The following is a 25,884-nucleotide window of genomic DNA, read 5'->3' as shown; positions in this document are numbered from 1 at the left end:
TTAATACTTGTAGAAAGTTTGTTGGGAGAAAGTATGAAAATGTTGAATTGTGCTATAGCAAGTTTTCATTTGTTAGAGGTAGCCAATAGAGACAGAGCAACGAATGATACTGTAAGGTGCAGAAGGAAAGATAATAAAAACAAAGGATTTGAATCAATATGACTTACGGTAAGTTAAATAGAAAGGTCAGACAGCACATAAAAGATAAGGCGTTCTAGAAGACGTAACCTCCAAGATGGTATCATCAGCTAACATCCTGTCTTTCCACAGTGAGTTGTGTGAATGGAAATGCTGTACAGTTTGTATATTCTACCTTGCTTTTGTTATTGTTTGCTGTTTTTTGTTTTGGCTTGGCTTTACCTTTGCAAGTTGTTAATACACAGCACTTTGAAGAATGCTGCCTCATTGCATTCATTTGGGGATTTGAATCTACCAAAATGTTACCTCCTATAAAGAGACTCCATATGAATGTGAACTTCAGTAAACCATCATATATTAAATTGTAGTTGATTGTTTAAATCAAATAATCAGTACAAATAATAGATTATAGCAGTCTTCTCTAGCATCTCCAGAACAGTTTAGCTAACAGAGAAACTACAAGTGGTGCAGAGAAGTAGTTTTGATCTGTGACATACTGTTGTTTCTGGGTGACCTAACATGAATGTATGTTAGAAACGGTTGGGATTTTTTCTGAGTGAGTTTCATCACAGAACAATAATTTGTTAAATCTGAAACTTTTCACAGACGGTGTTTGTCCAAAAAAAATTGTCAGAAAATTCTCTTGTGTCTAGGATGCAATTTCTAGTCAAAACTGAAGGTACAGAGAGACACTTCTGAACTGTCAGTAGCATCGTGATTAGAGCCATTGCCTGTGGGGACTAAAGTTCAACACTCCCTTCAGGGGACTTAATTTTAATGCCCCATTTTCTTGGCAAGTGCTGTAACCAAAGGGTTTTCAGCTGCTTTGGGGTCAGTTCATTCTCATTTCATTGTGGAACAGGAGAAAATGAGTCCCCTCAGCTATGTGAGAGATTAGAAAACATGAGAAACAATTGGTCTGTGAGAAATAGCTGAAATACAAAAAAGCATTTCCTTTCTAACTTTACAGTAGCAAAATTAACATTTTGTGGCTTATTTGTATTGCCAAAGTGGCCCTAGTGAAATGACGAGGCCTGCTGGGGCATCTGTAAGAGCCAAATACATCTGCAGACATTTATCATAAAGGGAAAGGATCAGAGCCATAAATCTGGCCAAGTACGTAATCAGGAAAACAAATAAAGTATACCTTCCCTCTCTGAACACATTTGCCCATTATTTTTAATTGAGAAAATTAAAATATTTTTGTTTGTTTATTTTCCCAAATAATGAGAGAAAATAAAAAAGCTGTATGGCAGCAGGTAATATGGAAATTAGTCCTTAGATAGGGGCTTTATAAGTGCTTGTAAATAATACTGAAGCTAAATGACCCTGCAAATCTGGTGCCTCACTAAGAAAACTACAGCTTGCTCAGAAGCAAAAGAATCGTCAGTGGCATTTGCAAAACTCAGTGAATATCTTGAATTTCTAGTAGGAAATATGACATTTCAAAGTTAGCATTGATGTTTATAAATAAGATTCCAGAAGTGCATACTCTGCCAGAACGGAAGACCACTAGCACTATAGTACTGAGTTTTCAAAATCTCTTAAACCAGAGGTATTCAACCTATGATTTATGTGCTGAATCAGGGTTGAATCCATAAGAAAAAACCTTCCCAACATTAAGATCCAGAGACTGACAAACAAACATCTCCTCTTCATCCCCAGGAGTGGGGGTGATAAGCTGTATCAGTGCTGTGGCAGCACTGAGATAAAGCGTTCAAAGTTCTGCTGAGTGGATCTCCTGCTATGTATAACAGAAGGAGATATGCTGATGGTTGAGAGACTTTTTAAAGTGTTGATTGTGTTTTGATGTAATTCTTTTTGATACTAACAAGGAGAATCCATATCAGCTCTACCAGAGGATGTGAATTTTTCTCTGACACCAGACTAAATCAGGAATTAACTAGCCTATACACTGCTACAATAGCAGTGCAATGTAAAACTCTCCCTTTTCCCAATGCTGCAGATAGTGCTTTATTGCCATTCTGGTGGTCAGGACTGTATGTCGGTGGAAAGAGACCAGCGGGATTGGAAAGGACAAGGTGAATGTGCTAACTGTGCTTCCTAGCATTGCACACTTACTCTGATGGGAGTTTCTCAAAGGGATTGGTGTTATACTAATTGCACCGGTCAGCATGAACTCCTGTGAGTTCATCTGGGCCAGGGAAGAGTTTCCTTTTGTGCCTCAGGACAAAGCTCAGGACAGCTGCTAGGCTTAGTATACAACACAGACTGACTTCTGCCAGAGTCAGGCTGTGTCATGAAGAGAGAGTGGCACACAGCAAGAGGACCTCGGGGAACATTGCAAAGTTTCTGGGCCTTCCCTGATCTACAGATAGTTGTAGGCTTTGCTCCCAGGCCTTGAGAAAACCTTAGGTTACACAAATGTATAAAAACAACTTTCCAGCTATGTGATATGAACCCCTTTAAGGAATCAGCATAGCATTATATTGAGTGACTTGAAATATGTGTACTTAGAGAAGTGTGGACTGCTTCATTCGTCACTGTAGTGATTGGCTTAATGATTGACTTTAAGACTTAGATCATCAGATAATGGAAGTGTACAATCACTTAGAAAATTTGCAATAGTGCAGCTAGGCATTCAGCTTTGGTAAATGGTAAATGCTGTTGTCAGCAAGAAACTGGATGGATTAGACGAACTTTACAGCTCTGGTCTATTCTTACAGATCCCTTAAAAATCTCTGCCTTTCAAGAATTATATTTAAATTAATTTCTAAAATACTTGACAGATGTTACAGACAATTTCGTTCTTAGATTCTGTGTGATACAGGCAAGGTTTAGCCGAAGCTTTACTTCTATGAGATCATTCTTAAATGCTTCATATAAATTATTTACAGCTAATTCATATTTAATTGTTTAGTAATGAATAACAACTGCTTCTATTTATAAATGATAAAATATGCTGTGTGATCATAAGTCAAGAGTTAATTGAAAGAAACACTAATTATAATACTCAAAAAAATATAACTGGAAAACTGCACTCTAGGGAGAGTCCTTGTTGCTGTAGCTATATTCGCTATTCTTCAAAACAGAAGAAATTCTGTTGTGATGGAGTGTGATGAAGTGATGAATGCTCAGCATTTCTGTGGTTAGATAATAACTGAAGCTTTAGGCCACTTAATGAACTTCCTTGCCAAGTTTAATTTAGAATCCAAATGGGGCCTAGATGCACGAACATTAACAAGTCCAAAATAAATGTGGAAGATGCATGACTTATCTTGGTTGATGGTTATGAGAGGAAATCACGAAAATCTTACTGATTTCTCCCAGGTGGGACCAAAACCACATAATGTTTGGAAGCTTTTACTTCATATTTGAGTATGCTGGAAGTGAAAATACGAAGTTTAATTCATGAAGGCAAAAACATAAGAATTCAAAAAAAATTTTCCGAAATATGTCAAAATCAATTTTTTACATTTCAGGGAAGAGTGAGCAAGAGGCTTGCTTATAGCTGAGATATGCAGTGCAACTAGTGTGGCCATTTGCTGTCTCTACAGTGCCATGACAATAAATTCTTCCAAACTCCCAGGGGAATACCACGTAAGTGCCTGGATTATTCCACAGTTAGTGTAGCTGCCCATGATTTTCAAAGCTATGGCACTACAGTCACATTCTTTCATGCCGGAAGCATCTGTGCTTCAGGCTGTGAAAGGGAATAACAAATACCTGTATCAGCAACTCAACAACAGCTTCTGCTGCTGAAGTCCCAGAATAAAAGGGCCTTCTAGAGGCCACACTACTGCTAAGTTTACAAGCAAAGCAAAATCAGCCACTGTTCAGAATTGTTATTTTTCACATACACTAAAAATGTCAGGATTAAATTGAAGTTAGATATTAGAGTGCTGATTTATGCTGGTTAGCGAAATATTAACAGTTGACTACTCTTGATTTATGAGTCTCATCTTTTTGTTTGAAAGATACCACATACACTTGCAGCTATGCATTTCTCGCATAGTATTATTTTCATCTTTTCATAATGTCTCTGGAGTGCTCATCCTCTTTTCTTTGTTTTTGCTGAAGCTCTTCTTCTAGTCGTTTCTTTTCTTCTTTCTGTCTTATCTGCAGCTCTTTCTGCCACTGTTATTTTTTAGTCATTCATGCTAATACAGAAAAAGATACAGAAATACAACATGAACAAATTTATTTTCAATGAAACGATTCCAGAATTGGCAATGTTTAGTAGTAATTTTTGAGCACATTGATAGAGGACTTTCATGAAGCAATAGCCAGAGGTTACTTCCTTGCTGCCAACATAGGCAAGAAACACATGTGCTTGCAAGGTGGCAGGTGAATTTTTCCATTGTAAAACATCTTCCTTTTCCTCCTGAAGTCTAACTTCTGCATAAAACTGTTGGCCTACCTTACATTCTGTATGCTGATAAACCAAAATAACTTGAGTATGAAAGGTATTTACTGTTTCAGCCTTTAGAGGGAAAGCTGAAAGTAAAATCATTGGGCTGGAAAAAAACTGAAAAGGTAAAATGCTGCAATCAAGATGCAGAAGGTCATGCTCTTCTCTTTTTCTCCAGTGGTAATGTTATTACTGCATTACTGGAGACCCTTGCAGGTACAGACTCTTACACACAGAAAAATCCAAGTGTGAGTAATGCAACAAGAAAAATGTCATTTATTCTGGATAGAGGAGAGGCTAGATTTCCAGAGAGCAATAAAGTGTAGTTGCCTACATGGATGGAGGCATGGATGGATGAAGGCATGTCCAGCCTTGCTCTGTTGGCGCTCTAGCCTGGCAACATAGTTCAGATCCAGCACAAAAAAGGGGGCTACACTGTCTCCAGAAATCACCACCGTGAGTGCAGAGAGCAAACATAGATCTTTTTGCACCCGCCTGTGCAAACACACCAAAGATTGTCTCAAAGAACAGGAGCAGCTGCTGTAAGTTTTGGACTGACCTATGCATTCGTGCATGCTTAGGTAGCTGGCTGGAACACTGTTTTGCCCACTAATGCCTTACCCTAAACAATGAGCATTTTTCTAATGAGAAATCCCAAACAAACCAGTAGTTTGCGGGCATGTTTTCCGTGGTTACAGTAATTCTCAGCTGAGGGAAGTATTTTGAATTATCATGAAAATTTCAGTTCACTTGGTATATTTGCTATTCCCATAATGACAACTCAATGGAGAATTAACTCTAAAAGCATGTTTAATGTGCCAGCAAAATGTATTTTTTTCATTATCAAGCTTTGCTTTATGAAATCAGCAATAATGAAGTCACCAAATAAAGTGAATCGTGTAGAACAACATACGGAGAAAAGGAGTTTTATATAATTTATTAGAGGAAGTGAATATAGGAACTATGATAGGACTAGTAAGTCCAAAGAAACAAACAGCCTTTCTGATTGACACTGGAAGAAAGTTATTTGTTTACTACAGTTCTTTGAGACAACTGAAAGTGGAATTTTGATCTGGAAATTCAATATGTGGGCAAAAATATATCCTGCTTAAAGAAGGTTTATATAAAATGAGTCAACCTGTATGTTCATTCCTGGCTAAAGTTATTGACTTTAGGAATGCAAATGAGGGACTTTAAGGCTTAAAGAGATCTTAAGAGATCATCTAGTCCATTCGTCAGACAGATGCTTCTTGAATCTGCTTTTAAACCTCCCTAGGCAGTCAGTTCCAGTGCTTCACTATTCTTATTGCTGAAAATGTTTCATAATATCTAATATGAATCTGCCTGGTTGCGATTTAAACTTATTACTACTTGTCTTAAGCAGCATTGACATGGAAAAGAAGAACAAATGATTCCCTTCCTCTTTGCAATGTCCTTTTATCAATCTGAAGGCTATTATATCCACCTTCCTAGTAGTCATCCCTTCCAGGCTAAGCAATCCTAATTCATTCAATCTTTCTGCATTAGCAAATTTTCTAGACCTAGCATCTTTCTTCTTGTTCCCCCTGGACTCTTTTCAGCTGGTCCACGTCTTTCTGGAAGTGTGGCACTCAAAACAAAGTCCAGTATTCTAGCTAAGGCCTTGCATTTGTAGCAGAACAAAGGCATTACTTAGCAGCTCCACTTTTGTTTATGCATCCCAGCATGGAACTTGCCTCTTCTGCAACAGAGGGACACTGTTAAATAGTATCTGGTTTATGATCCACTGTATCCTCAGATTCTTTGCTTTGAAGAAGCTACCTAAAGAGTTCCATATTCTGTATTTGTGCAATTAATTATTCCTGCCTGATTTCACTTTTCCCTGTGGAAGAAAATTCTGTTTTTTCCTGTTCTCATTGTCAGGACCATTTTGAACTCTAGTCTGTCCTCCAACAAACAATCAATCCCTCCCATTAGGTATTGTCTGTAAATTTAATAAGCATATTTCCATTTCATTAATGATAGCTTTGGATAGTAGCAAACATTAGACATCTTCACTTAATACCTATGTCATTTTGACAATAAATGAATCTCAGTGCCATTTCTCAACCAGCCTTTCATTCATCCTGTAGTACTTCCATCTAGCACATTTCCCAGCTTGCTCAGGAAAATATTACATGTGACTAATGTCTTATTGGTAAAGATGTATGCATCTGGGGAGTGACTTGGGCATGTAAACACACACATCTAGTGCCATTATGATACCCGAAAGTATTCACAAACGGCTGGCAGATAAGAAATAGAGCCGATGGAGATTGGCACCATGTTGGAGCAGTATTTGGAGGGTGGGCAAAACATCCTAGAACACCTCAAATGGCAGTGCTTCCATTTAGGAGGAAATGAGCACTATTCTTGTTTCTCTTTGCTCAGTGTCAGGCTGATGTGAAGAAAATTAGGTCAGTCTCACATGATTTCCCTTCTCTGTTGCATTCCTTCCCAAACAGATGTCTGGATGATTAAGAACCCCAAATTTTATCTATGATGGGCAGTAAACCTTTTGCTTATAATTTATTTTATGTAATCATTGTAGAAGGCCAAGTTGAGCATGATTAGAGCAGGTGGAAGTCCCTGGGGCAGGAGGTGATTGCTCCCACCTGAGGAGCACCTGAGCATGCCTGGGGGGAAGGGGAACTCGCAGAGGGCTAGGTGATGCCAGCAGGCTGTGAAACAGGTGTTCAGTAGGTGGTGAGCTGGCACAAGCTGATGTGGGGTGGCTGGTCTGGAGCAGGATGCAGCCAGGGCTCTAAGGTAAATGCTAACGATTTTTGTTGGATTGCATGTTGTTTGTTTGAGAGATCTAAAGGCACGCAAGGAAGGGAAAAAAGAGTAAATGATGACTGTAGTGTGAAGCCTCCTTGGCTAAATTGTTTTGGTACTAGAAGGAGGGAAGGTGGCTGAAGCACTGGCAGATTTTTTTAAAGGATTCTGGGAGAGATCAAAGGGACAACAGACCAGTTAACCTGAAATCCATATCATATGAAGCATAGAACTAATGGATTTGGGGGTAAAATATAGAGAAAGCATCAACATGGCTTTGTAAAAGGAAATTCTATCATGTAAACCTACCGGAGGGTTTTAGTCGGTTGGCCAGTTGGTTTGTCTGTCTTTTGTGGCTCCATAAAGAAGTGAAAAGGGGATATCTGGTTAATGCAATCAACACAGATTTGTGAAAGGTTTTCCTAAATCAGTTTTCCAAAGACTTTTAAGGCCTGTAAGCAATTCTGGGATAAAGAAAAGGTGTTTGAATTTATGAAAGACTAAAGGGTGTGAATAAATGTCGCCAATGGAGTTCAGTAGGCTTCTGTGTTGTCCAACTTAGTCATTGGTGACCTAGAAAAGGGAGTGAATGATAAGTTGATAGTCTGCTAATGATACTTAGTTAATTGGGGTAATAAAGATGAGGGCCCACTCAGAAGAATTGCATATGGGCTTTACAAGGCACAGTCACTGGCAATAAAATGTATGAAATTCAGCATAGGTAAATGTAAAGTGATACATGTGGATAAAAACAATCTGAATTTCATATATATAATCATGTGAGCAGATCGTTACCACTCTGACTAGACTTCAATCTTTTCACGGAACCATTATAAACTCAGCTTAATGCTCAGTAGCAGTTAGAAAGCAAAAGTAATGTCAGAAATGACTGGGGAAAAAAAAGAGATTAGAGCAGAACATATATTACCATGTAAAACTGTGGTTCACTCCTTCAGTTATGTTGTGTGCCCTTAATGTGTGGTAGAACTGGAAAAAATTCAGAAAAGGGTAGCAAGAGTGATCATAGGTTTGGAATAATGTCTTTACAAGGAACAACTACATATGCTAGGGCTGTCGTCCTGGAAGGAGACCACAGAGGAAGAATAGGACATAGATCAATTGTTCGCTGTCTCTTCCAGCCTAAGAACGGAAGACATTAAACAAAGCTAGCAATTTACAGAATACCAAACAAAGGACATAGCTTTTCACACCTGCACTTAAACTGTGAAACTCCTTTGTTACTGGAAGCTGTAAATGCTGCAAGCTTATAATAGCCTTCAAGAGTTCGAGATCATAGCAGAAAAATCCGTTGAGAGTTGCTGAATGAATAGAAGCTATTTCTGGAAGTTCCAGAGCCACACGTGGGTGGAGCTTGGGGCTGTATACAGGGAAAGTATCACCATATGCTTCCTCTATTCTTGGGTTTTTTCTAAGGCCACCTGCTTTAGGCCAATGTCAAAGACAGGACGGGCTTTTGGTATAACCCAGTATGAAGGTTCTCTAATGATGAAACAGAGATGTTTCCCAGGGACCTGGGGGGACTGTGTAAGATTAGCAGTAACCTGAGTTAAAATCTGCAGTCAGTGAGCAGGGGTTGAGAACAAATCTGGAAGAAAGGAGGTGCCCTGCAAAGACATAGTGGTAGGAGGGAGATATTTTTAACTACTTTTTCATTTTTATTTTATCTTCTCTAGTCTAAAAAATTATTAAGGGAATCGTATAGTATGGTGTCTGCAGTGGCAAGGGACTGGACCTAATGGCACAGGACATCCTTCTTAGCCTAAAGTTTCTGAGCCCAAGAGTCACAAATCATCTTCTGATGTAATCAGGTTTTTAGAAGCTTAAACTTGAGTTCAATCTATGTAACTTATTTATTTGAATTGTATGTGGATGTTAATTCCTCTATTAGCTGCATTAGTGGAAAGGACATAAAGTTGTTGGTTTTAGGTCAAATTTTAGTCTTGGTTACTCTGATGTGATCCAAATGAAATGCAAAATGCAAACAGCAGTACAGAAATTTGGTTTTGCACAGTCAATTATTCTTCTCCCCCCCTCCGCCCCAACTTCTAGAAAAGGTCATCTCTGAACTAAGGGTTTACAAAGTCATTAATACATCAGTGTCTGAGGACTGATCTTGCTTGCAGTGATTGAAATGACCAAATGTTCCTGTTTACCTTAATGGGAAAAGGATCAAGTTACTAAAACTTACTTTAACCATTTATTGAATTCTCCTGCTTTTTGTAGCAAGTATAATTTGCTTAGTATTCCAGCATAAACTATTTAATTCCATATTAGAACATTATATACGGAAGGAGGCAGTATTTACTTCTTGAAATGAGATACATACTTTTATAATGTAAATATATTCTTATTATAATAATAAGATACAGCTAAATGTTATGATGTAGAATATTAGTATACTAGATGCCTCTTTAGCCACCTGAGTCTATCCAGCATTGACAAAGTGTATTGGCAAGTTTTCATTTCTAACAAGAGCTGGTTTCTCAGTCACTGTAAGCCACAGTAAAAAGTTACCTCTGTAACACTGGCACCTCTGCCAAGTATTGAAGTACAAGGTCAAGTCATATGTTTCTTTCAAAATAAACAGACAAAATAAAAAAACAGAATGTACAGGTATATTTTTAGAAACAGAAATTGCTGCTCGAATGGAGTGTGGTGGATTAATGTACTGCTTTAATAGACTGGCCTTCTGCCTCTACAGCTCATTTAAATCCTACGAAGAACAAAGTGATTAAAAATCTTTCTGATCTGTCAAGGGTAAAGGATGGTCACCAGAAAACTGAGTCAAAGTATTTTAGTTTAGCTGTTAGGAATACACATCAGAAGAAATCAGTGCTCTGTACTCAGAAATCAGATTCTTGTCAGAAGAAATCAGTGCTAATATAAAATGGCTGGGATAACTTAAAAAGGCAAACAAAGTGCGCTTGTGGTAGAGTGAAAAGGTACAGAGTTTGGAAGTGACTAACTTTGTGATATTCAGTATTTAAATACATAAGAAAACACGTTTTTCAGGTTTGCTTGCCCCAGCCCACAGAGATCTATAGAACTGCAAAAGAATGTTATTTACTAAAAGCAAAACAAGGCTAGGAAGAAAAGGTCTTATCTGGTTCTCAGTTACTTCTTGTAGCTCCTTGTCTCTTCAGGTAAGGCTATCCAGATATGGATGGGGTGAACTTTCTACTTTTTCCTTGAGTAAAAAGAGAGAGAACTTTCATTATATGTCCCTTTTCCCAAAATGTGTGCATGCGCAGTGGGGAGGGTTGGTATTTTGTTTTTGCTCTACAGAATTTATTTCTGTGTTGTTAAATATCACTAAACATTCTCCAGTGGTATCAGTGATAGTTTTTCTTTTGAGAAATCAGCAACCAGCACCTGTCCAGGTTCGTAGGATTAATGGTGGAAGGACTGGTGAGAGGGGGCTTGGGCATTTTGAATATAATACTTAGACTTGCTCTGAATTATAGTTGGTCTTTGTAATGATGTCATTGACAATTCATACATAGCACAAAGTATGGAGTATAGCTCAAGTATTGCAGTTGCTTGACCGCATGATTAGGCGAGTAATAGGAATTGCATGGCTTCGTGTCTGAACAGAGGTCACTCAGTAATGATCTCTGAATTCTTTTATTCAAGGACTAATGTGCGTAAGGGAAAGAAGTTAAAATACAAAAATACTAAATACTGCATTACTGATACCTCTTCAAACAAGAATTGCAGATAAAATACTGGCATCTGTGCCTGTTCAGAAGGGCAGAAGTGTTTAAACCACCAGATATAAGAGGCACAGTTTGTGTGCAGGATAATAGATCAAAAGGACTTAAGTTTAGCAGGAGGTAAAACTATGAACAGGGGAGGAAAAATTAAGTTCTATTAAGTTACTTTAGAAGTTGTCAACAGGATTCTTGCATATGCAAGATTTCCTCTTGACTTCTGTATATTGTGACTTGTGCCAAAACTAATTAAAATCTCAGGTTTCAGCAAAAGGCTCTTGAATCCTGCATAAGCAAGTTCTCTGCACTTTTTGGTATGAAAGAAAATAAGGTAGCATGAGTACGTAGGCCCATAGGGTTTTTCCTTCTGGTGATAATGAAGAGGATGCATCATTACAGAGAACACATTAATTTATGGTTCCTGTTTGCAAAGGAGGCAAAAGAGTTCCTCCTTAATTAAATTTGGAGACAGTTATGCTCTCTAGGGTCGAAAGTGGGGAGAAGGGCTTCTTAGGGAGAAATGGTTAGTTCTTTTCTGCCATTTTCTCTATTCCTGTAGGAATCTGTGAGCAGGGATAGTTCCTCTCCTATTGACCTTGTGAGAAAGGGCTTTCCTGTCTCCTGTCTTAAGGAGCTGTTTTCCCTTGTGCCGTTGCCATTAAGTGCTTCATGGATCTAGTGGGAAGATGGGGACTGCCAAAGACCTCTGTTTCCTTGTCTTCACTCTCTTTCTAACAACATTAGATTTAAAAGGCATTATTCTTACTAGAGCATTGGCTGCTTCTTTCTTTCTTTCTTTTGTTTTTTTCTTCCCCAAGTTAGGGTCGGAGAGTAAGCCATACTGCCAAACTACTCGGCTGACTTAGTTAAATTTCAGCAATAGTTAAATTTCAGCAATAGTAAGTACTACACACAGAAGCAAGACAGCAGTTAAACACTGAATAATTTTGCACCACTAATAACCTCTGTTGCTATAATTCACTGCTAGTGCATGTGCATCCTTGGTAGCAGCATTGACAGCTGTGGCACAGGCATCTTGTATGTGGTATTACCTCTGTGACAGAAAATTTTTAAACATTGTATCTTTGTCTATACTAAGCTCAGTTATTACCCCCTAACAGACCACACCGGGAGTGGATTGCAGCTGCGAGTTCACTAGCATAACTATAGTCTTGGTAAACACTTGGGGTGAGAGCCAAATAATCAAACAAGGATAAAGTCCTGCCGCTATGCAGGGTGGGGGGAGGGAAGGACATAACGTTAAGCTGAAGGTGGTTTTTCTTCCTGTATCTGAGCTGCATGTCATAGAACAAAGGGCAGGAGCTATATGTAATAAAGGAACTTATTGAAATTGGAGTTCTGTCATCTTATAATAATAATAAAACATCAAACTAATGTTGTGTTTGCCCCAGAGATCTCAGGTGATCAATTTTAGTCTTCACAGTACCCCAGTGAGATAGATAAACACATTCACACTTATGGAGAGAGTAGAAACCAGATCTCCTTACACTTGTTTTTGTACTGAAACCTCAAGATTATCCTTCCTTCACACTTGCCCCCAGCCAAATGTGGTTGACAATGGCAATTGAATATATATAGTGGGATTACACAGGGATACAGATATTTGTGCTACAGATACTGTGTGTCAGGGAAAAGAATAACAGAGAAGGAAAAGGAAGTGTGGCGGATATGAATGTTAGCCTTACTATTTCCACTATTGTAATATGATCCCTAATATTGGTAAAAAATTTTGTCTTCTCTTTCCTTCACAACCTAAACACCTTTATAATGTATTTTTTTATTGCATTTGCCAAAGAAGTTTGACATTTAATAGAAATTTTTCCGTAATTGTGCTTACATTGCCTTGTACTTTGGAAGCCTGCAGTAAATAATGAACACTGAACCTAGAAAGACAGGTGATGCTTAAACATCTGTGTGGTATGTTGCTTTACTGCTAGAGGGAGCAAAGATATGAAGGATACTAACTCATAATAATGTATAAATATGAACAAGATAGTCATAAGGGATTTTGGCAAGCCTTCGGTATAAATTACCCTCAAGAGATTGCAAGTTCTTGCAGAATGGGTATATCCAGAGTCTATGCTGTAGATCAACTATTAACATAGTCTTTGCTGTAAGACAGTTGCAAAAAAAAAGTGTCTGGGATAAAGAAGTCTCTTACTTGGCTTTCACAGAGGTCATACAGACTTCAATCTTGACAGCAGGAATTTTCCAGACACTGGAAAGAGTTGTTTTCCCTCTAATCCTCATCTTAGTCTGACTGGATCTTCTCACAGTGTCATGCAAGTTTAATGTGACGGTGATCAATCTGACAGATTTGAAATGCACAGTGGTGCTAAACAGGGATGTGTTTTGGCAGAAACATTCTTAAGCGCACAATTTCCCTTGTTTTTAATTCATGCTTTCTATCTGTTTCTGAAGAGGTACATTTTCACACAAAAGTCAGGTGCAAAATCAAGTCCCTGCTGATTAGCAAACATTTTTTACTCTGAGAGCGCCACCCCCAATGCATATAATGATGGTAAATGCCAAAATCTTTGGCATACCTTTGTATTAGCTTGTAATGTGTTTGAACTAATCCTCCATCTAAGGAAAAAATCTCGATTATACACAAGTCACATTAGTTGATCTGAAAGTAGTTGTACATGTGTTCTATTCTGTGATTCAGTAAAATTCAGATAACTTACTGCTAGATATCAATATTAATTCTTCCATTAAAAAGGTAGCTGTCAAAGTTCCATCAAGTGGGGAGCTATCTGTGGGAAAACAGACGACGAAGGGTGAACACCAAGGTGCGTACTATGAGATAAGCATTCTGCTGTATTGCACTAGGACATGAGAAAATTGCAATAAAAATGAAAGAAGGTTGATCACCTTCCCCATGGGAAATGGTGCTGTCTTTTCTGCATCTTGAGTGTCCACCAGAAAACCAGAGTAGAACTTAATGATGTGAGATACCAAAGCTATGTAGCCTGGTAAGAGTCTTTATTTAAAGATACATGCTTTAGCTTGTTCACCTTTTTTTTTTTTTTCCTTCTTCTTTTTCTTTTTCTTTTAGACTGGCTTGTTTGTGAAAGTTCAAAGTATTAAAAATTTTTAATAATTTTCTGACTGCCTCCCCTATTTCAATGATGATTAATCCTTATTTATTATGGCTCAGTGAACTATCTCTAATTTAAAGTATCACTTTTCTGATAAGATAAAAAATGGAGCAACAATCTGTCTTTTTTTAATGTGCTGGCAAAGCATCATGCATGCTTTGTTCTTCATTTATGTAGTGCCATCTTAGAGTCTTTCATGCAAAAAGACTTTTTTGCCCCCCTTTCCACTCTGTTCTTGGCCTTTATACAATTGCCAACTTGGAAAAAAAGCTAGGAATTTCTGATGCACTGTTAAAATATTACATGACAGAAACTCAGTTTAAACTAAGCTTCTATTATCTAAGTAAGAAAAACTGAAAATAAAATTTTCTTTATAGTGGAAGATCAATACCATTTTTAGTACACTTGTGATATTAGAACAACAAATGGTTTAAATTTTTTAAAAAGAAAAAACAAAAAGCCACATAGAGTTCTTTTCCTTTCAGTCTTTTTTTTTTTAACCTTGTCAATCTAGCCCTTTTACTTCAACTACAAAGGCTGTAACTTGTGGAATAAAAAATACAGTTAAAGCTGGCACCTAATTGACTGTATCATGTATGTTTTGCATTGCTACCAATCAGTACAATTTTTGACTTAGTGATTGCTTACACTTTCAGCTTCTTAGCTGCATATTGCCTCCTTCTGAATTTTGTGCTGTACAACAGAGTACAATTTCATTTGGAGAAGCCATTCGAATTGCTTGTATTTTCTTGCAATTGATTTTGTAGCCTCTGAAGTACAAGTGGTCGTTTGCTCAGTGTGCTCACTAAGGAACCAAAATTGATTTAAAACAAACCTGGTCAGAGTAGATCAGTTTGGGGCATGGTGACTGTGTATTGGAAAGAAGAATGTAAATTCTGACTTTAAAAATTCCAGTGAAGCAGAAAATAGATATTGCCTTATATGTCATATTCTTCTTTTGTGTTTCCATAGGATGGGTAGCATGACCTGAATCCAATCATTCCTAAACATTTTCTCTGGACTGTGATATTCTAAAGGGAAAAAACAGTTGTGCCTTACACTTCACAAAATGGCTTTCAAGAAAACAACAGTTCCCACGAGTTTACCACTTTCTAATATTCAGCAGCCCTCTAACACCAAGACACTGCAGCAATGAAGTCTCTGAGGAATGCTGAAAAGCTGACATTTGTAAATGAGATTTTTGCTGTCGCTGCTGTGCTAATCTGTCTGATACTCATGCTTTATATTGCCGTAACACAATCATATGCTTTAAATAGAGGAAGCGAAATTATTGCTGCGGTATGTGGCCTCCAAAGGGCCTGATACAGTACCTGAGTGCATTGGCACAGCTACAATATTTTGAGCCAACCGGTGTACAATCCTCTAGGTGCCTGACAGATGTCTGTGGTATGAGCCAACTGTACAAGCAGCAAGTATTCTCTAATGTAAAACCACTCTAACTTCACACGTGAGGCCAAAACACCAAGTTGAGTGAATCTGATGTTCGCTCAGCTAACAAGCCTCAACTGTCTTGTTGAAATCATGTTGATTTATTGGCAAGATCAAGCTGCTGCCATCATAGTGAATAACACTGTAATGTTTAAGCACAGATAAAAGGAAGTATCCTTAATGTTTTCATATTGTTAATGCATCCTATATGGACATAATAATATTTAAGGTCCAGTAAAAGAAGAGTGTTAATTGCCTATGTGCTGTTAATTTTACTTATGAATCTTTGTGATACTGCTTTGATTTCTTAGGCTTCCAAATAGTCTAATGAATTGAGACAATTATCTATATCTTGCTTCTTAAACACTCTTCTATGGATTCTTCTAAATACCAGAACACCTCTATACTTATGGTAAATTATCCTCCATGGAGGTTTGAAAACAGAGCTTTATTACATTTCTAGTTCTGCAAACCTATTTTTATTGAATGGAATAAAATTATAATCTAAAACGCACTGAATAGTATGCTTTAGCATAACCATAAATATCTTTCATTTGCATGTTGTCTTCCACCCATGTGCGTGGCCCAGCAGCTTTGTTTTGCTCCCACAGGGCACAGCAGCCCCCAAGCTAGCCCAGCTGGTTGTAGGAGACAGATTTTTGGAGGGGGGCTCAGTGGACAAATTGGCAATTGAATCAAACATTTTACTTCAGCAAATATACTTCAGGGGCAAAGGAGCATAGCAGTGGCCTCCCTGTGACTCTAGGGAAGCCAAGGTGTTATAGCAGTACTTTGTCATGCTCCTTCCTAAACTCTGCTGTGCTCCTTTCACATATGGGCAGGGATTATTTCTTCTGATCATATAACAAAGCACTGTTGCTAAGATTGTTTTTATTTCTTTTTTTGTTGTTCTCATCTGTGATTTCATCCAAAGGCATTCACCTGAATCCCCATATATTCTTAAAATATAATTGTCTGGTAAAGACTTTTGTGTTCTTGGGCCAATAGGAAAATGTGTTCAGTCACCTGCGTTGGTAAGAGAAGCTAATTTTTGCTGCTTACAGTTCTAGGCCATCTATTGCAGCAATGCTCCATGCACACCTCTCCTCTCATGTCCCACGTATCAGGTTGATGAGGAGTCCTTAGACTCCCTCAATATCATTGCAGATATTCCTTCTACTTCAGGGTATTTCTAGAACTTGATTTTTGCTGTAAAGATGTAATGCAAGGAAGAATCTGGCCTGCAAGTCATAAATCTGTTCTGCATCTTCCAAAGATAACATGTTCTATATGCCTGTAGTTAGTGTCTTGGTAACTGTCCCATTAACCGTGCCATTGTTCTCAATGGAGTGACTGGAAATAGCTTTTGTACTACGGTATTTGCAATGTAGCTGTTGTTACATTTCTGGCTGGCTGCTTCATTCATTTTCTTAAATCTGAATTTTATTCATTCTTAGAGTATTTCTTTTGTTTTCCTTCTAGTGTTACATCTATAATAGAATTATAATTTGCATATTTTCCATGAGTTAGTTTTCTTAATTCTGACCAGGTTTCTTTTCTGTTTATCAGCGGTTACTTTGGATGCTTCCTGATTTTCTCTGGACTTTGGCCTATAAATTATTGTTTCCTTGGTCTTTTCATCACTAAGTTATTACTGTTGGATTCCATCCATGAAAACTTTTCTTTTTAAACTATGGATGAGCTGAACTGTTATTTCTTAATTTCAGAAAGGACTTATGCTGACTGCTATTTTGGTAACTGCCATCATTTTATTTGTGTTGAAAGTGTTAGATGGTAGCTCTTTAAATTAATAATGGAATGTCATGCACCATGGTATTGAGCTAATATAGATCAAATGATATGGGATGATGAGACCTGACATAATCTAATGGGAAGTGATGCATGCTTCAGAAGTATACTGCAGGGTTCTTTTTTTAATTATTTTATGAAAGTGTCCAGAAGCTGGGAAGTAGATGCAGGACATGGAACACTGCCAGTAAATCCTGGAAAGAAAATTATAGCAAGTAACTGAAATGTTTTCAATATTGATCAATTTTTCCATACTGTCTGTGATTTATTATTGGACATCCATGTTTGATCATATTTGCACTGATCGTAATCATAGTTCTGTTGCTAATATGCCCTCGTATTATTACGGCGCTAACTTAGTCAAGTTTACCTTATATGCAATATACTGCATTAAATTGTTGCATCTTTTAAGTGCAACACACTAACTATTGTTTGGATGTAATCTTGTTGTGAGGCACTTGGAACCCTTTACAGAGATTTCTCTTCCACTAGAGTATATCCCTGTATGCACAGTTTCTTGCAATCAGCCAGTTAAAACGGTTCTTTTGTGTACCAAACTACTTCTTGTTTACACGGCCACCATCCTGCACATGAAAAAAAACGTGTCCTCCACCTGAAAGTGTTAGGGGGTCACACCGAAGCCTTTCTTTGGAAGGATTCTTTCTTTTGTACCCAGTGATTCATGATGTGTCTGTAACCTCCTACCTGAACTGTCGCCTCCAAAACTGAAACTGCAGCAGGAAAAAGTGAAAGTGTGATATACTAAAGGTGACAGTTCATCTTGTCTTGTAGATTCTGTAAGTGCCTCTGTACAGAAAGGAGCTCTGGGAAGTTTATAGGGAGTTTTATAGGGAAAATTGTAGTCCCCAGTGAAGCGCTGACTAAGGTTTCTGTGACCTTTTTAAATCAAATTTGTTGTTCGGAGGTTGATGACAGCTCACATTTTTTACAAGTTAGTTTGGTTGTAGGATACTTATTATTAAAATTTTGTTTACATTCAGTAGATATTTTAGTGTGAGAGAGATTTCTGGTAGAGCCAGAACTTTCATGCTGTGGTTAAATCTTCCAGTTTTCACCAATAGGAAATGTGTATAACTAAGACATGTTAACATTTCATGAATTTTAAAACTATGGAAATCAGTAGTAAAGGTCTCGGTTATTAAAATACATCTACTTGGTCAGAGTCTTAGCTGTGAATACTGCTAGGTTTAAGTCTGTTTTTTCTGGTTTTAAAGTTTTGTATTAATTCCATCTGTGAAATTTTACTATACATGTGCTGTTGGCTCTGTTGCAGACCGTAGGCATGCTCTAAGATGCACCATGTTACGCCAATCTTCTGCCTGCCATAGCTGCTCACAATCTTTACAGATTTTTGGATTCTTTTAAGATAGCAAGCTAGAAGTTGCAGTTGGTACAAAGCACATCAGACTCGGGAAACTATATTTTGTCTTAAATGGGTCTGCACGTGAATCAGACGGTCCTTTCCACTGTGGCACATTATGATTCAATTCAATCCATTTAATTTGAGGTGCTCCTTATAATGTGACACATCGTTTATGCTGTTGGGTTGTCTACTTTCCAAATCTAGCAAGTAAGAGAAACAAGTCAGAAGTTTCACAGGAGCAGGAATGATGGGACTCTGCCCTTGGTTGCCAACCTGGCAGAAGAATCCGTCAGGAGGCAGTGTAATAAACTTAACCTTCTGAGTGATGCTCTGCAACTCCTCTAAGAAATCTGCTTCAAGGATGCAGGTTCTTTTTTAATCTAAGGTCTGTGTTAGCTAGAATTCATGTGAGACTTCAAATGTGAAATCATGTAGAACATCTGTCTGTGTGACTGTTGTTGAAATGATAAGTTTTTAGAGCCCCTCGTGCTGTGGGGTTTTTTCAAAGCACCTGGGCGCTAGAGAGGTCATATAGTAATACAGGTGTGGGGCAGATCAGTTCCAGAGGTCTTAAGACAGTTTAGCAAAAATGGTCCTAACCAGAAAGTTTTCTATACAATCAGTGAAACCATTTAATGTTTCCTCCGTAACTTCCCGAATCTTTAGCTGAGCACTGGAAAGTATATTGACGCTTACTTGATAGTTCTTCTCTGTCACATACTTTACCTTTCCTTTGAACAGAGCTGTTTGGCATTGTCCTCTGCTGATTGACTACTGGGGCGAGAGGTAGCAATGGGGAGAGTTGGAAAACTGCTCCCAAAAGGGAGTCCTGTCGTGTTCTAATTATTTTCAGATTTCTAGGAAGAATTAGCTAAGACTGTGTATGTGGATTTCCATTCATATAGTAAGCATAGAAATAATGGTTTGACTAGCATGTTTGCTTTAATCTAATACTTTGTAAATGTTGTAATGAAATATCAGAGGCCAGGCTACCTAAAGTTATTGCACCAATTTAAATGTGTCTTTTTATAAACTCCGATAGTTCCCTACTGTAAAAACACCTACAGTGGTCTAAAAGTAGCAATAGCAAAGCTCACTCCCATAAAAATACTGAACTTACTCATAGTGAAATCAACAGTTTATATATATATAAACTAATATAAGCATACCATCTTCGAAAACTGACAAAGTTAAATCATTAGTCCCCAAATCTGTGAAAATCAAAGAATGTTTTTTCCTGAAATCTAATCTAGTAATGTTTTGTTGTAGTTACAACCATGTAGAAGTTTATTTCATTTCATTCGTTCACAAATTAAGCTATATATCTTTCTGGTTAAAAAAAAAAAGTCAATCTTTATTTTGGTTTTAGTCAGATTGTTTAATGTTTTATTGAAAATTCAAGTTTCGGAACATGTAGCTGCCTTTTTTTGAAAATACATAGTAATAGGTTATCAAGAAAATCAGTTAGGTATTAATAAGCTTACTTATCTCAATGAGCTTCAACATAAATCCCTGAATATTTCAGAGCCCCAAAACATCATGTTGTGACAGTGTCAGATGGGAAGCTTCCTTGTAAAATATGGTAGAACAAAATGACCTTGGCTGCCTGCAGCTTAGGAATCAGAGAGTCAGAACCCACTAACCTTTTTATTAGCATTGTCTGTATTAACCTTTTTATTAGCACTGCCTTGTATCAAAGAGCTACAAGGTACCTTACATTCATTATTTTTCACATCTGGAAATCAAAGCACAGACAAACGCAAGTTGCTTTGCTACTAAACAAAATTCTCCTACTTCTGCCATAATGATTCATAGGCAAAACATCCAGTCTCACTTCATTAGCCAACCAGAATGTAATTACTTTACATCAGTTGTCTAACAACAAACAAACCAACCTCGTATGTCTATCAATAAAAAGCAGCATTATGCTTCAAGAAACAAACGTGAGTTGTCATCAAAAGGCTCAGTAACCCAGAAAGACTCCTTACAATATTAATAACATTGAAATAAATTACAAAGCCAATATCATACTTCCAAGAATGAGCAGGTTTCAGAATAGATAGAATTAAAAAATTAAAACTTTGGAGGTTGATAATGGTTAACTGTTAACCAAAGCCATGATGAATTGTCATTGACTGCATTTCAAGTAATATTCAGATTAATGAACAAAAATGTGAGAAGTAAACGATAATCACCACTTTGTTTTGTTGGCTTAATAAGCAACGCTTTACTATCATAACGGATTTAGCATTTGTGGTGCGGCGCTAGGGCGTTCTGTGCTCCTCAGAAAGGTCTCTGGGAGGAGTTCCCCAGGGCCACACCGTTCCCCTGCCGGCTGCTGCCCCTGCACCCTTTGAAATCACTAGGACTTGGCTTCATTAGTGCCAGGATTTCATTTGTCTGAGCTCAGCTGCTGACAGTCTGCACTTGAGAAGGGATGGAGGAGGTAAAATATTCTCACTGAGTGTAGCTGCAGAGCAATTTTCAGAGACAGTATTAGCCCAGTCACTTTTCCATTTTCTCTTGAGAGAAGAAAGATCTGTTCCTGGTGGATCCCTCAGCATCACTTTAAGCGAGCTTCTGCTTTGCAAAGAGAAATGTGACTTCTGCACAGGGGTGTCATCTTCAGCCTCCACTTGTTATGCTGGAGACAGTGAAGGAGAAGTTGTTCTGCAGCTCTTTGCCCATTAGGATGTTCCTCTTGGCAGGATAATGGTCACTTGGCTTGATGGTCCTTCTCTGCTCATGGATAAGGAAGCTATTGCCAGGGGTCAGACTGGCCTCATACATCCATAGGTCATCACCTATGGATGAAGAGATTTCTCTTTATGTAAATGAACTAAGTGTTTCACACAAATCAGATCGGCACTTATTTTTGCAAAGAATGTAACTGTTAACATTTATGTTAACATCTGATGGATTTCTTTTTTCCCCGCCCTGTGATGATTTCTCTGACTTCATCTATGGATTATTTTTTTCCCTTCTTCTCTATTTCAGTAGTAGCATTTAGGTATGCTCCTCAAAACCAGCACTTCATTGTGCTCGATGCTGTACAAAACACAAAGCAAAAGCTGTCCCTACTCTTGAGAGTTTGCTATAGGAAGTGAGACGCAGCAGATGGAAAAAGGCAGGCTGGTGGAACGAGGAACAATTTGACAATACCAGTCAACCTGACAGCTGGTGGTCTCAGATCACCAGCAGCCTAACAACTGTTGTCAAGTTTCTTGCAGGCATCACAATAAAGGAGAAATTTAAAGGCATGTTTTGAAGGAGGATGATAAATTTACTTTGCAGATATATATGGAAACATGTTAGCTTACAGAGGAAAAGCACAACAATTTAACAGAATAGGCAATGAAGGTCAGCATCACAAACATTGACTTCAGTCCAAGTACCATACGTGAGTTTACACAGCCATATATCTTGTCTCAGATTAGTCAAGTGAAATTCACAATCCATATTTTAGAAAAGTCTACATGAATGCAAGCTCCCCTCTCTCACACTCTTCAAGAAAAAACGCAAATTCCTTAACTGGTACATTTTTAAAAGTCTTGGTAGCGAAAGAAAATGTCAAATTTTGCATTCCATTTTCAGCATGGTAAGAACGCATTATTTCAAGAGCAGGCAAAAATATACATATCTGCACATTTTACAGGAAGTGATGTGAGAATAAAGAGGTCATGCGCATTCTCAGCCTGGGGGAAAAGTGCAATTTACAGTGTGTGAGCTCAGCATTTCTGTGAGGTGGTAGAATGTCTAAGGGAGCTGCTACATGGCTCCAATATTAGAGGGTTTTGGGGAGGGGAAGGGGGTGTTTCCACCTCGAATAAATGTGGACTGCAAAAGCCAATGGATGCACACAGTTAGTTTTCTCCTAACCCTAGGTATCAAGAAGAGAGAAGCTGAAGCCTGTGTTGTATAAACCTGCCTAGGTGGTTATCTGGGAGGTGGCTGCCCATCCTGCTGCAGCTTCAGTGTTATATTTTACCTCTGCTGTAGTACAATTCCTTTGCTGCAGTGCGGCAGTGATGCTTAGTGCCACAGTCTCTCATGGATTTTTTTTTTTTAAATCCCATATGAAAATGGTGATATTAAAAAAAGAAAAGGCTATTCTGTGGCTGATCGTCTATATTTGCATGAAGCTTGGGGAGGGAGACAGCACAGCTCTCGCTCTTGATATTCAGTTCCCCAAGGTCTGTGGAAAACAAATGTTCACATTCCAGGGTAAATCATCATCTGTAAAGCAAGACAGGAGACAGGCTCATGGCCTGTCTTGTCTCAGTCAGCATGCTTGTCTAGAAGTCTCGAATGTATGTTGTACCTTTGTAGTGGGAGGCACAGAAGCTTTTTCTTCCCAAAAGGAGTAAGAGGTAGGATGCCATTTGGTAGTGCAGGCAGTCTGTGAGTCTTTCTGGGACACTATGACTCCAAAGGTTTTTTGTTACACATTTCTATCCTTGCCTCATGCTATTTTTTCTTCTCTAAATTACGTAGAATTTTTGTGTAGAAGACATTTGCTAAAGCACTGATATTATGGCAAAGTGCTCGGGCAGTACTCGTATTGAATTGGAAGGGCTTGTATTTCCAGCAGTGGCTAGGGAATTTGAATGTGTTATTTTTTGAGTTTCCAGCTTGACACCCAGGAAGTAGGCTACTTTTCAAATTGTGTAGCACATTAACACTTCACAATCCCACATTTGAACCAGCCAAACTTGCTTTTGAAATAGGCAGGCCATGGTGCTTATGTGAATAACTGCACATATTTTATCATTGCATATTTAAGTATTTAGTCTGATACTTGTCACTGCATACACACATACACATGTAGAGAGAGATAAGATACATGCTGTGACAGATGCTGTTCTGTATCTCCAGAGTCATTATGTTTTTATAATGAATGAAGAAAAAGATTATAAGAAAAAGAAATAAAAGTCATTTTAATGGTCTCCTATAGACAACAGACAGTATTAGAATTTCTTTAACCATTTAGCTTTCTCCACAAATTCTATATCTGTGCAACTCTAATTTGTTTTATACTTGGTTACTCTTATACAGTTTCTTTTTAGGCAGTTCTTTAAAATGCTTTTGCAATCTGTTATCCTGCAATTACTAATGCCTTATTATTTTATAGGATAGCTGTTTGAATTTTGGACATCAGACTTTACAGAAGGGACTTTAATACATATCCTCAGCTCCTTTCCATGAGGTGGTCTTGCAGTCACCTCCAACTGAGCGTAGAAAAGCAGCTTGCAAAATTCTAAATGTATTCATAGGTTTTCTTTCTTCCAGAGCTCTAATCTGCATTAGTAGGGGAAAGAGAGACATGATTTTGGCAGGGGCAGCTAGAGGCACTCTGCTTGTGTGTGACAAGTGCATAGGGAGGGTATGTTCGTTATCAAGTTCTTTCACGTGGTATGGTGATATACTTCACACTTGCTCTAGCTGGTGTATAGAAAGGAGAGAGATGTGGTCATTCCTTTTCCTTACTCAGACATGCCTCCTTGGGGCATGCTGCTGGCAGCCTCGGCTGGCTTGCCTTTCCCCCCTCATTTGTACTTCAATACTGAAACTCATACCAGTGCAGGGGGCCTGCCCCAGGCCTTATAGATGTAGTTCAGCTCAAATCACGCCTGACTTCTTGGCCTCTGCCTCGGGGCCATAAGCACGCCGACTACACTGACAGGAATTTCGCCCTATGAGAACAATCAGATATTCTGCCATGTAGAAGGCATTGACAGCTTATCTTATTTGCAGTCTTTTTCCCAGCTAATGCAGCTTGTGTGTCCCTTTAAAGCATGGTGAATTTTCAGGAGTCCAGGAATTGCATTATGTTATTGACTTTTAAGGAAATGCTTATTTGCACAACTCCCCTAAAACATCATCTTCACATATTCCCATATACTAGTTTTAACATTGCATCAGACTATATCACTTTGAATAAGATAGGTAGAAAAGGGAGCTAACTGAACAGGTACAAAAGTTCTAAATTAGTTTGATAGGAGAAAACTAAATTCTGAGTAAGCCTTATGAGTTCCTCTGTTTTTCACAGCTGTAATACCCTAAGGGAAAACTGGAGAAAAACAACCAACCCCAAATGAAATAAAGTTCTTTAAAACTTATCCTTCTGTTTATAGTAAGTCACAAGTTAGGTTCACTTTGCAACAGTAATTTGGCTCTAAAATCTCTACTGCTTGAAGTAATTGCCTATCTCGTGAAAATATGTAACAGTTCCTGATCAATGAATATTAATGGCAGAAGCATTCAGGTTGATAAAATGTGTAATGGTACTCTCATAGACAGAGGCCCAGAAATGTCTGGGTTCTGATCTCTGCTTTGCCATTGGCTTGACTCTCTATGCTTTTTCTCGTTTACAAGACTCTATATGCTTTTTCTCACTTACCAAATGTTTATGTAGAACTATTATAAGATGAATTGGTTTTGCTGAGTAAATTGTTAGTAGCGAATAGCTTATTTGAATAAGATAGGTTTTGCTTTCTATTTTGTTTCCTCTTCTGCCTATTCAGAAGGTTGAGTGTATATATATTTTATATATATATATATATATTTTTATATATATATATATATATATGTTCTGAGTTATTTTGGTCAATTTGTCAGAATGCTTGGTGCATGCATGCTATACAGGAGCAGTCTTTTGGCAGCATTCAGCATCTGAAATTCCACATTTTCATTTTTTGTATGTAAAACTTGCTGTAAAAATGGCAAGATTTTTGATTCTCTTCACTCACTGAGTGAACATAGCTCTAATTTCTAATGAGAATATTCGTAGTTGTTACAGGATCAATATTGGTCTTCTGTGATTTGTTTTTTAATGTTTGAGTACAATTCACAGTTTCTCTGTATAATTCTACAGCCTGATGATTTGTTAATGTATGGTTGAAGGGACACAAAGTGTACAACAACAACATACTAAATCTAATATGATTTCAGTTAATATTCATGGATATGCCTGGGTTATATTCATCTGTTTTTAGTAACTGAATGTCCAGTGCCAAGTATGGTTCTTGGCACTTTGCTACTTCAATTATAGATGTATTTGAAGGTCTAAACTAAATAACAAGT

The 25,884-nt window shown here is 37.9% G+C and overlaps 1 long non-coding RNA gene across 9 annotated transcripts in view; it reads left to right on the top strand.

Moving 5' to 3' along the window:
* Positions 1-25,884, top strand: part of LOC135324234 (uncharacterized) — an 89,159-nt gene that overhangs the window by 13,315 nt on the left and 49,960 nt on the right. For 7 of the 9 annotated variants that reach the window (XR_010385600.1, XR_010385597.1, XR_010385596.1 and 4 more), the window contains exon 1: positions 10,414-10,470. The exons of 1 other annotated variant lie outside the window; for it this stretch is intronic. This is a non-coding gene — a long non-coding RNA (uncharacterized LOC135324234). Of the gene's footprint in view, positions 1-10,413; positions 10,471-25,884 lie in introns of those variants that run through there. One more of the 9 variants, XR_010385601.1, reaches the window with a different exon arrangement.

Source organism: Dromaius novaehollandiae, chromosome W (genome assembly GCF_036370855.1).
Source record: "Dromaius novaehollandiae isolate bDroNov1 chromosome W, bDroNov1.hap1, whole genome shotgun sequence".
NCBI lineage: Eukaryota > Metazoa > Chordata > Aves > Casuariiformes > Dromaiidae > Dromaius > Dromaius novaehollandiae.
This window is presented reverse-complemented; position numbering and strand designations above follow the sequence as displayed.